A 10731-nucleotide genomic window follows, 5' to 3' on the forward strand; every position below is an offset into this window, starting at 1 on the left:
ACGCAAAACCTCCAACATGGCAACGTTAAGTTCACAAACAAAAAACCTCCAACATGGCAACGTTAACGTTCACAAACGCAAAACCTCCAACATGGCAACGTTAAGTTCACAAACGCTAACGTTCACAAACGCTAACGTTCACAAACGCAAAACCTCCAACATGGCAGCGTTAACAGCAGCGGTGAGACGCAGCGAAGAACGGAGCGCCTGCGATCAGCGTGAGACAATCTGCACAGCAAACTGTCTACAAGTGGAAAACATTTAGGTTCATCTTCCAGTCAGGTGAGATCAAGAAAATACCAAACCGGATCTGGGAAAGGTCAAAAGGTCATTGGACCTGAAGTCAGTTTCACATAAAGAGAAATTTTTTATTAGATAAAAACATTTGGGACATTTTCCAACTTCCACAGGATTTGACACCAAAGTCCAACCAGAGGAAAGAATAAAAGGTTAAAGGTCATGGCAGCAGGGTTATGACCTTTGTGGGACTTTTTGTCTTTCTAATTCATTTAAGTTTAATAAGTTTTTAGAGAGTGTTCTCTAGTTTTTATTTAGTTAAATCTTATTTAGGTTGGGTTTAGTTTTTGTTAGTTATTGTAGTAAGTTTAGTTTTTTTCATATTTTGGTTCATTTTCAGGTGCAAAAAGATCAAAAACATCAAAGTATTATTATGTTTACAGTGATTTTTGTTGAACAATAATTTCTTCACAGAATTATAATTTTTTTCTCAAAATTCTGAGTTTAATTAAATTAGATCAAAAGTCATAATTCCTATATATTTTCCTCTAGTCCTGTTCCTCTTCTGCAGTTCATCAATAAATTACATATGCAAAATGTTTGTCTTATTAATAGGCAGTTTTCTAACTTTCTGGAAAAAGATTTTCAGCTTATTTGGTCTGAAAAATCTTTTATCTTTTCCCAGTGACAACAAAACCTTCTTCTATTAACCAAGTTTGATAAAGGAATTGAATCAGTTCAATTTTATACTTAACATACAATTAAAAGCAAAAGAAAACACTGTTATACATTTTTAAATTAAATTGGTAATTTAAATTCTCAATGGAGGGCCACATTTGTACCAATCTTGAATTGCAGTTGAGGGGCCACGGAAAATTGTTCCAAGGGCCAGAAATGGCCCCCAGGCCACACTTTGGACACCCGTGGTGCAGATTATTCTCCGTCTGTCGTTTCAGACAGAAAAGCCTGAGAGTTTGCTCTAATTTGTAGAGATGAAGTTTGATGAAGTCATTGTTTTATCTTTGCATGACCCGATGATTGGTCAACTAAACGCCGTTTCCCTCCGTTCTCCTCAGGTTCTCTTAAAGCGCCATTACCTCTGCCAGGACTGTTAAACGGCTCCATAAAGAAAACTGAAATATTCATTAACTCTGTTAATAATTCACTCGGGTAAAATGGGGATGTGTGCTTTGTAGGATGAAGATGAATATGAAATGAGTGCATGCTCAGCATATTTATGTGTGGGAATGTTTTCATTCCCTGATAGCAAAGGAAGCCAAAATTAATTGAAAGTTCATTTAAATTATTTTGTTCTTACTCGTTATTCTGCATGATAACATTGATGCTTTCCAAGCAGTTTTGAAAACCTACATTAAGTAGTGCGTTATAAAAGTTTTTATTAATTTATAACTGACCTAATTCCCTGTGAATCTCTGGTCCGGACGCGGAGCGACGAGTTTACTGGTGGTTTTCTGCTCTCATAAACAGCACCGAGTGTTCGCTCATCCAAACACTGTCAAACTAATTTCCTCACACCGCAGAGGTTCAATTTAGCTTTCAGATGAATCAATTCTTCCTCTAATTATCAATTGTGACACCCATAATGACTGGAAGACTGTAGCACTGAATAAATGGCATGTCTTTTGTGTTATAATTCTGTGCATCTTGACAAACATGACCCATTAAACAACCCTGTGGCCTTTTTCAAGAGCGACGATTAGGCTAATTAAAACTGCTAAACATCTGAGGGGGCTGCAGACGTGCCAGAATTAAACAGGTCATTAAATCAGCCGAGGAATATGTCAACATCCACTCTGCCTGTCGCTCCCGCAGCGAGATACTCGCAGAGCAAGGAGGCGATAATACGCAGCAGATCGTCTCATATGCGGGAAGAAAGTGGCCTGGAGTTGACAAACAGAACACATAAAGAAAACACATTAAAGCAACCAGAGACGTGACAAGAATTGATGACAAAACGCCTCACAGACGGATCTGCTCGCTGAAAAACCCTCTGAATTATGTACGTTTGCCCCTCAGCCTCTTCAAATCAACGCTTTAAGTATAATCTTCAAATAAAAAGCATAAAACATTCTTTCTTCACATCAAATTTCCTGTGTTTAAGCTGTCCAGCAATAGTCTTGATGTCTAGAAAAAGGTGAAAAACCTAAATCATATATTCACAGTGTTGTCAGCTTACAGTGTTTTTCACAACTATTTACATTTTTGTTAAAAACTTATAAAAATCCACTTACTTCTGCTTCAGGAACATTTAGAGTCACATAAAGACGATTACAAAGTTGGCCTTCGGTCACCTGAAGGACTTTTTTATGCCTTAAAGCTTTTTGAACCGCCTTGTTGCTGAAATGTTCAACACAAAAAAACTTAACGAAACGGAGACTGACATATTTCTGCAAACCGCTTCTTCTGTAGACAAGATAAGCAGCAGCACACCTTCTGACCTCACTAGGGACCAGGGCGTTAGAAAATGGACGGACGGATGTTGTTTTTGAGTTAGTCTTATTTCTAATGTATTAAGATATTTTCTCCAGAAACTAGACCAAAATTGCTTGGTAAAATTTTGTGTTTTTGCAGTGCAGTAATAAAATTTTTTATTCTCTTCCCAGGTTGCCAACTGATCTGCGTTTCGTGGATGAATGTGTCTCCAGAGCGAAGGGCTATACTAGTTCAGTTAATTTACTATTTGACAATTTTTGTAGGTATTTTGTGAATAATAGTTCACATGTATGCAAATCACAAATCAGCAGCCACTGCCCATTACCTAGCAACCCCAGCAGAGTTCCACCCGTTACCTAGCAACTCAAGTTGAGCTCCAGCACGTTTGGTCAGCTGGTTTTGATGGTATAAAATGGCTGCTGGAAAAGACGAGTGTTTTGTTGTTTCTTACCATTCAGAAACTGTTTGCTGCTTTCTTGTTATTTGTGCAGGAGGCTCCACTTCTGCTTTTCAAAGATGTGCGGTTGTATAATTGCACATCTGTTTGCAGCCATTTTCACCAAAGTTATCATAGATAACTAAAATGAACAAAATAAAGAAAACTGAAACAGAGAAAACATTTTCATTAACTCAAATAAATATTGCGCATTTATAAAAGTAACTAAAACGTACTGAAATTAAAGATATGATATTCTTCGTTTTTGTGTTTCTGAATCTACTGATTAGCCTTTTGAACTGATGTGAAATTGATCTTTTTTCCTACACAAGCTGTTTACGTCAGAAAATTACGACACTCTATAAACCTCCCAGCGGCGTTTAGTCCGCAAAACGGCGACAGCAAAAGTTGGGAGAAAACAGCTGAGTCAGCTGGTTGTTCAAGAATAAATGAATAAATTTTTTATATATATTTTCTGTTCTGCACCTAAAAAAGTATAAAAAACAAACTAGCAAACCCCCAGTAAAAACTAATTAAAACTAAATTAAACAAAAAGAGAAAATAAAACTAACCTTTATTATACTGATAGTAACATCCTCACCTCAACATCTCTATTTTATTACATCTACATGACCTGCTGATGAGGTTCTTCCAATAAATCCCAGAGTTGCATGTTTTTAATGTACTGAAGCTTTAACTAGTGAGTTTGCAGCCTGCAGTCGTCAGCTGCGTATCAATGGCATCTTGTTATTAATCTCTTTGAACGCAGCGTAACGCCGGGGGCAGAGATGATTCTGCTTTCAAGCTGGAAAATCCACTTTTCTCTCCGTCATGTGAAGGAGCTGCAGTCCGTTCCTGGAGGCCAGTCTTAACCTTTGACCCCGGACAATTTGTTGTGAAATCCTGCGACAAATTCCTTGGGCACAAGTCGAACCACTTCTAGCAGAAGTGTTTGTTGTGTTTGGGGAGGTTTATAAAAAACAACAATCCCATTAGGTGGTTGTGAAGCTGAAAGGGGAACACATGTTGGCGGCGAGGAGACGTCCGGCCTGTCGCTCGCCGCCATCGCCGCCCAGCAGCGGATTAGCGCAGATGCTGCTGATGGCGCCCAGAGAAGCGCCGCAGCTCAGACGAACCCAACGTTGCTCTCATAAACGCCGATGAATGTCGGTTCACTCAACAAAACGAGACGATAAGAGAAGAAGCTAGGACTGGTGAGTTTTACTCCAGTTTGAGAAAATATTTATAAAAACGACTAGCATGAAGCGAAATGTTAAAGGACCTATGATACGTCCTTTAACAGGTTGGGACAGGATGTAGAAAATATGGTTACTACATTTTTAGCACAAAATCATTCATAGATAATGACGTCTGATCAGTTCTGTTTGTTTTACGGTTCTGTCTCTTTAAATGCTGCTGGCCACGCCCCCAAACGTTTACACTCACAAAAATCAGCGTTAAAACAGCTCTGGGTTTTTCATATAGTTTAGTTTTATTTCATTTTGTCTAATTCAGATAACTTTAATTACAGTGTGTTTGCTCGTTTTATGACTTCATTCCTCTATTATTTCAACTTTATTCTCAAAATTTAATTTTTTTTTCCAACAACTTTACTCGTGTGTAAATACTGGTAGATACCATCTGCTTAAAGACATTTCAGTTTGATCTGAGGTCAAAGGTCAGCTGGTCCAAACGGGTATCAGAACCAAAATCATAATAAAAAATGCATCTTATGATTATTTGTCTCCATAATTTGTGAAAATACTTTGATGAAGGGTTTCAGTTGTTGAAAGAAAAACCTCAAAACGCCACTGGAGTCTTTTTGGCTCCAAGTTTATGGAAATAAAACTTATTACACGTCAGCGCTCGTCTTCTCTCCCTCATTTAATGAAGCATCTCTGATGTTCCTCATCCTGACTTTAGATATTCTTCACAGCCGCCATCAAAGCGGGGAAATCCCACGCCGCACTTTGATGAGCCTAACGCAGTTTTAACTCGCCTCTCATTACTGAGATAATTAACAGTTTAATTAGCAGCAATTCTCAACAACCGAGAGAGACGGAGACGTGACGCAGAATTTCCCACAAAGCGGCTCGGTTTCTGGAGATTGGGTCGGTTCATAGCAGGACTTTTAGGTTTCTCATCTCACCTGAGGACAAACAGCTTCGAAATGAGCAACGCGAACAACTCGGCTCCATTTAATTTCATTCTCATCACCTGGAAGCAAAGCAATCATCGGCTTTGAGAAAAAAACTCCATCATTACAAATAAAGGAATTATCTCTCTTTCTGCATGCTGCTTGGTATGGAGGCATATTAGGGACAGAGGACATGGAAAAAATAACATTAAATTTCTGCCAAAAATGTCATAAATTTTTAGATTAATTTCTGAAATTTTCCAGAAAAACTCTGAAACTTAGGAGCTTGAAAAATCAAATATTTGCAAGAAAATAGTCAAAGAAATTGTTAATTATCTCAGAAATTTTCTAGAATAAAAAAAAATATATCTGACATCCCTAAGATGGAAAATTAGCTAAAAAAAAATCTTAGAAATTAATTTCAGAATTTTTCTCAAAAGGTTTTGAGATCTCAAACATTTTCTAGATACGAGGAAATACTTGATCTATAAAAGTGGAAGTTTGCTTGACAAAACTCAAAAATTTTGAGGTAAATCTCAGGAATTTTCTAGAAAAAAAAATCTGAAATTTCTCATTTTGAAGAGTCAAAAAATTGCAAGAAAATAGCCAAAACAAATTATCTAAGAACTTTTCTAGACAAAACAATTAATTTTTGGAGCTCCAAAAATGGAAAATTATCTAGAAAAGGCACAGAAATGTTGAGATTCTCAGGATTTATTTGTTTTTTTAGAAAAAAACTTACATTTTCTCCATTTCAAAAGTTGAACATTTTTCAAAAGTTGAAAGTTTCAAAACTTTCAACTTTTGAAGTTTTTTTTTCTAAAAAAAAAAAAAATCTGAGATTAACCTAAAAGTTGAGTTTTTTTCTAGAAAATTTTCATGTTTTTTTTCTAGGAAATTTCTGAGTTTTATTTTTGCAAGAATGTACTCCATGTTTGTCTCCAATGTCTCTAATATGTTGTTGTAGTTTGGACTTAAGACTTCCTGAATGAAGCTTTCAGCTCGTTTCCGCTGCAGATCAAAGCTGCAGAAACTGGAATTTGTATTTTTATGTTGAAGAGACGCTGCAGAGGAGCTCAGCGCACAATGAGCAGCAAGTGTAGGCTTCAGGAAAAAAAGGGAACGCGTGTGCCTCTTGTTTCGGGCGCAGAGACAAAGACTCGTCTCCCATCTGGGCTCGGGCCAGCAGCAGAGTCTCTGTTTCAAACTTGCAGTTTGCGACCGCTCCAAACTGTTTACAGCAGCCAAATTTCATTTTCTGCTCCCAAATCCGATCGCACATTATCCTGTACATTGCATTAGCGCTCTAATCTTCCCTTTCTCTTCCTGCGCAGAAGAAAGAAGCGCCTTCATGATTAACCCACTTTACAGCAATAAATAAACGCATCATCCAGTAATGTACACCAGATTTAATTTGAAGGGGAGGGAAGGGAAAAAAGGCTGAAATCACTGAAATGTAATGAAAAATAACACAATGCAGACACCAGTGGGCGCCTTGGGAATTAATTTGAATGCTTCTTCATTATTTTCCTCTCTCTGCTTCACTCTGGATTGGTTTTCTCTCAGCCGACTGCCTGACATTTCCCCCTCACATTCAGCTGCTGCAATGCCTTCAAAACATACAAGAAGAATGAAAAGGAAAAAAAAACACTTTTTTAATCAAATTAACTCCTCTTCCTCCATTTTCATCACATGAAGCCCATATTGCTTTTGGTTTCCCATCGTTGCTTCGCCTCAAACCTGCAAAACAAAAACAAAAACCGTCAAAAACCCAAAGAAGTGGCTCTGCCGCCCGTTTTCACCCAGAGCGCCACCCGCGGGAGGGGCGTGACGGCGGACATAAACACAGAGACACGAGGCGGACGTCTCACCCCCAGGCGATCTGCCTCTTCCTCTTCCTTGCTGCCCTCAACGCTTCCTCTTCCTGTTTGCGATGCACAAAGTCGCGGCAATCAGCAGCCTGAGCGATTTGCACGGCCATCTTTTCACAGACGGACAGAAGAAAACGGAAATTAGTCTGTTTCTGTGAGACGCCTCCCAGAAATCACCAGAAAACCTTTTATAGCAAAATTACCCCTCAACTGGACGACATGAGGAGAGTTAGAGAGTCACTGAATCAGCTTTCAATTGACTTTGGAAAAGTTTCCAATCATTTTTAAGTATTTTCAAGGTTTTCAAACTTTTCCAGCACCAGGCTTTGGAGAAAAAACCAAAACAAACAAATAAAAAAGAACATCTTCACTTTAGTAATTTATTACTGTCTACAAAGTACAGCAAGAACGACATTAACTAAAATATAACAAATGATGATTTGAGGATTATAACAAAAAAAAGATTCATCTTCAGACAGAGAAAAATATGTATATCTGTGGTTTTATTGCAGAAAATATGTGGTTTTAACTGTAAATAACATTTTCCAAATGTCGGCTTTTAATCAAACACTAAATTGTATTTTATTATAAAACTGCACTGAATATCAAGACTTTCAAGGACTTTATTCAGGAATCCAGAACTCTCCAAACCTTGAAAACACCGTATCTATCTCTGCTGACCTCTGAAAACATTTTACTAACATCTTTAAAATGAGGACAAACGTTTGACACCATTTTCATTGGATTTGAAGAAGATGGGAGACGACTGACGCAGGTGACGTTTCCAGCTAATAAACAGAACCGGACCGGCCGGTTTGATCACCGGGACGGTTCGGTTTGTTGAGTTGACGTCTGGTGAATCGGTTGAAATGAAAACAAACAGAAAGCCATTATCATTACTTTGTGTTCGTCTGTCGAAAAAAACAAACATGTTGGTTGTAATGAGAAATACTTTTACAAAGCAGTGGATGTTGTTTAAATTAAGTGAGACAAGAAAACGTGTTAATTATATGATTAAGTTCAGTTAAACTAAACTAAATGTAAAGAGCTGTTTACATCCACATGGAGAAGACTTTTTTTAACTTTCTGTTTGTCTAATTTAGTGTTAATTAGTTTTTAGACTATTTGCTGTTTTTTTAGTTACTTTTAGTTAAATATTTTTTACTTTTTAGTTTAGTTTTTATTAGTTCCAGTAGTAGTTTTAGTTTTTCATACTTGAAAATGAAAGATATTATATCTAGAATTTCAGTATGTTTTAGTTTTATAAATCCATGATACAAACACTTTGCATATTATTATTTATAACCGCAATTTTGTGCATGCGCTCAACACTGGAAAAGCAAAAATGTGATTATTTTAGCTGCCGTTATTTATTTAGTGCAGCAAAGCAAAGGGAAAAATGATGCAGAAAAACTGTTGAAGAAAAACTCAAAACCACTTATTTCTCGCTCCCTGTCGCTACACACAGATTCGCTGCCATAGCAACCAACAACAACGCCACTTTATGTTTCAGGATTCAACACCAAAACACACACAAACGTTTCCCACACAAAGAACATTCAGGCTGTTACAGTTTTATGTTTTTAGGTTTGATGTTTATTTTGCGATTATTAAAAAGTGATCGCTATGGTAGATTAGCCGCCGCTGCTACTAGCTAAGCTAACACAGCGGTGCTAGATTAGCTAAGTTAAATAGCTGCTCTACTGATGATCTGTAAGAGTTGGTGTTTAGGTCGAATTTTTATTTTTTAACTGAACACATTGAATTCTGCAGCACATCTACATGTTACAATTGTCAAAGTCAAGCTAGCATAGCTTAGCTTCCCTCTCCCTCGCTACTGTTTTTCCATAGTTAAAATTTTTTCCTGACTTTGTTATCTAATGTTGACAATTAGTAGCAAAGCACTGCGTCGCTTTTTCTTTCATTTACATTTACATTTAAGATTTAGCGCGTTATGTTGATAACTTGAGAGCTAAATCCAATGCTAGTCATCGTCACCTGGGAGTTTTTTTGCCCTCCAGCAGGGGGCAGGATTTCAGTCTGCAGTGGTTCAAACTATTGTTGTTGTTCCCAGTTAATTATCATTTTATTTATTTCAGTTAAAATGATTTCTCAATTACATTTATCTTTCTAGTTTTAATTAACTATAATAATCTTAATCGTCACCAGAGATTATTCTCAATTTTTTATTATTTTTGTTTATGAGCTCTATTGTTATACAAAAACAAAAACAGCCATTTTCATATTTTCAGATGCAGCTCATATCCCGCTCCAAACCAAATCAATCAAGGATAAATGATGTAATAAAACTACAATCCATAATTAGAGACAATCTCCACCATTCTGCAGATTTTGCACCAGAGTCGTAATGGCATTTCTTTTTTTTCTTTGTCTGCGACTTTGTGTGTTTGGAGTGAAGCAGAAATCAGACGATGAAGAGAATGACCGTGACTGCAAGAGGCAAACACTGAAATCCCAGGGAAGACATGCGCGCATTGTGAAGCGCAGTAATCCCAGTAACCCCAGACACACAGAAGCCCCGAAACAAAGGGGAAAAATCCTGCCGCTGCTTTCACTCCTGAGATAGGTTTATTATTCGAGCAAAGGCGAACTTTGATAAACAACTTGGAACAATTTCACCAAACCTTCGGGTAATTCTCTGTAATATTCAGAGCACAATCAGCAGGGAGAGCAAGTCTTAAGGTAATGAAGAAATGTGCCACCACTGTGAAAAAAAAAGACCTGCTGGAAAAAAAAATTTCAATTATAATTAAGTGGGATAAACTTTATTAGAAAGACTGAAACTAAAATATCTCTTAATGCATGCTGGGATTAAGCAGGTCAGAGCGAGCAGGCAGGAAAAATTAAACTCTAAAGGCTTTTTATCACCATATTTCAGGAACCAAGGGTGTAAAATGTTCTAATTTGGGATACATTAAAAGCCATAAAGGTCTTTCAAAAAGATTAATGGTACTTTGCTTGGATTTAAGATAAGGGCTTCGGCTGGCTGCGAGTGCTGGGCTGCGGCTGGGCCCTGCAGGCATTCATCTATACAGTCACTGCAAGATTTCTGAACGCGTCTGAATAACCTGGCTGTGACAGTTCTGCACTTCTCTGCCATTTTATACGTTTTAAACTCCCAGAATCGTGTTTTTCTCCACCATAAGGACGACGGCTCCACTGTCTGCAGCAGATTTACAGATAAAACGTCCTGATGGGGGAATGTCGGGGTTAAATGGGTCAAATCGGCTTAATTTAGGAAAGAATGCTGATAAACTACAACTACAACGGAAGTTTTACTGGACCAAATAAAAACAAACAAATGACTGTAAAACATGGTAGTTTGACTGATTTTCACATGTTGTGACCAAATTTGGTCGCCTGGCGTCTCTTCCTGTTTGGCTGATTGCATTAACGGATTTATTGTCACTTTATGTGGGAAAAAAAGAAACTTTTTTAGAAAATATTTAAACGTGAATTTTAAAAAATGAAATAAAAAATATGGATAAAAATTTGAGCCACTATCATTCATAAATTTCCCATAATGATGCAATTCATTAAGATATTTAATGTAATATTAGTTTTTCAATCCTTTT

General features: G+C 37.3%; 1 long non-coding RNA gene across 1 annotated transcript; it reads right to left on the reverse strand.

Annotated features, from left to right (window-relative positions):
• Positions 1-6653: 6653 nt before the first annotated feature.
• On the reverse strand, positions 6654-7456 carry LOC106941489 (uncharacterized). Its single transcript, XR_001423380.1, has 2 exons — positions 7136-7456; positions 6654-7004 (listed from the first exon to the last, which is right to left on the reverse strand). It is a non-coding gene; the product is annotated as an uncharacterized LOC106941489 (long non-coding RNA).
• Positions 7457-10731: the final 3275 nt, after the last annotated feature.

This window comes from Poecilia latipinna, unplaced genomic scaffold (genome assembly GCF_001443285.1).
Source record: "Poecilia latipinna isolate Pla-1442-1.1 unplaced genomic scaffold, P_latipinna-1.0 Scaffold3699, whole genome shotgun sequence".
NCBI lineage: Eukaryota > Metazoa > Chordata > Actinopteri > Cyprinodontiformes > Poeciliidae > Poecilia > Poecilia latipinna.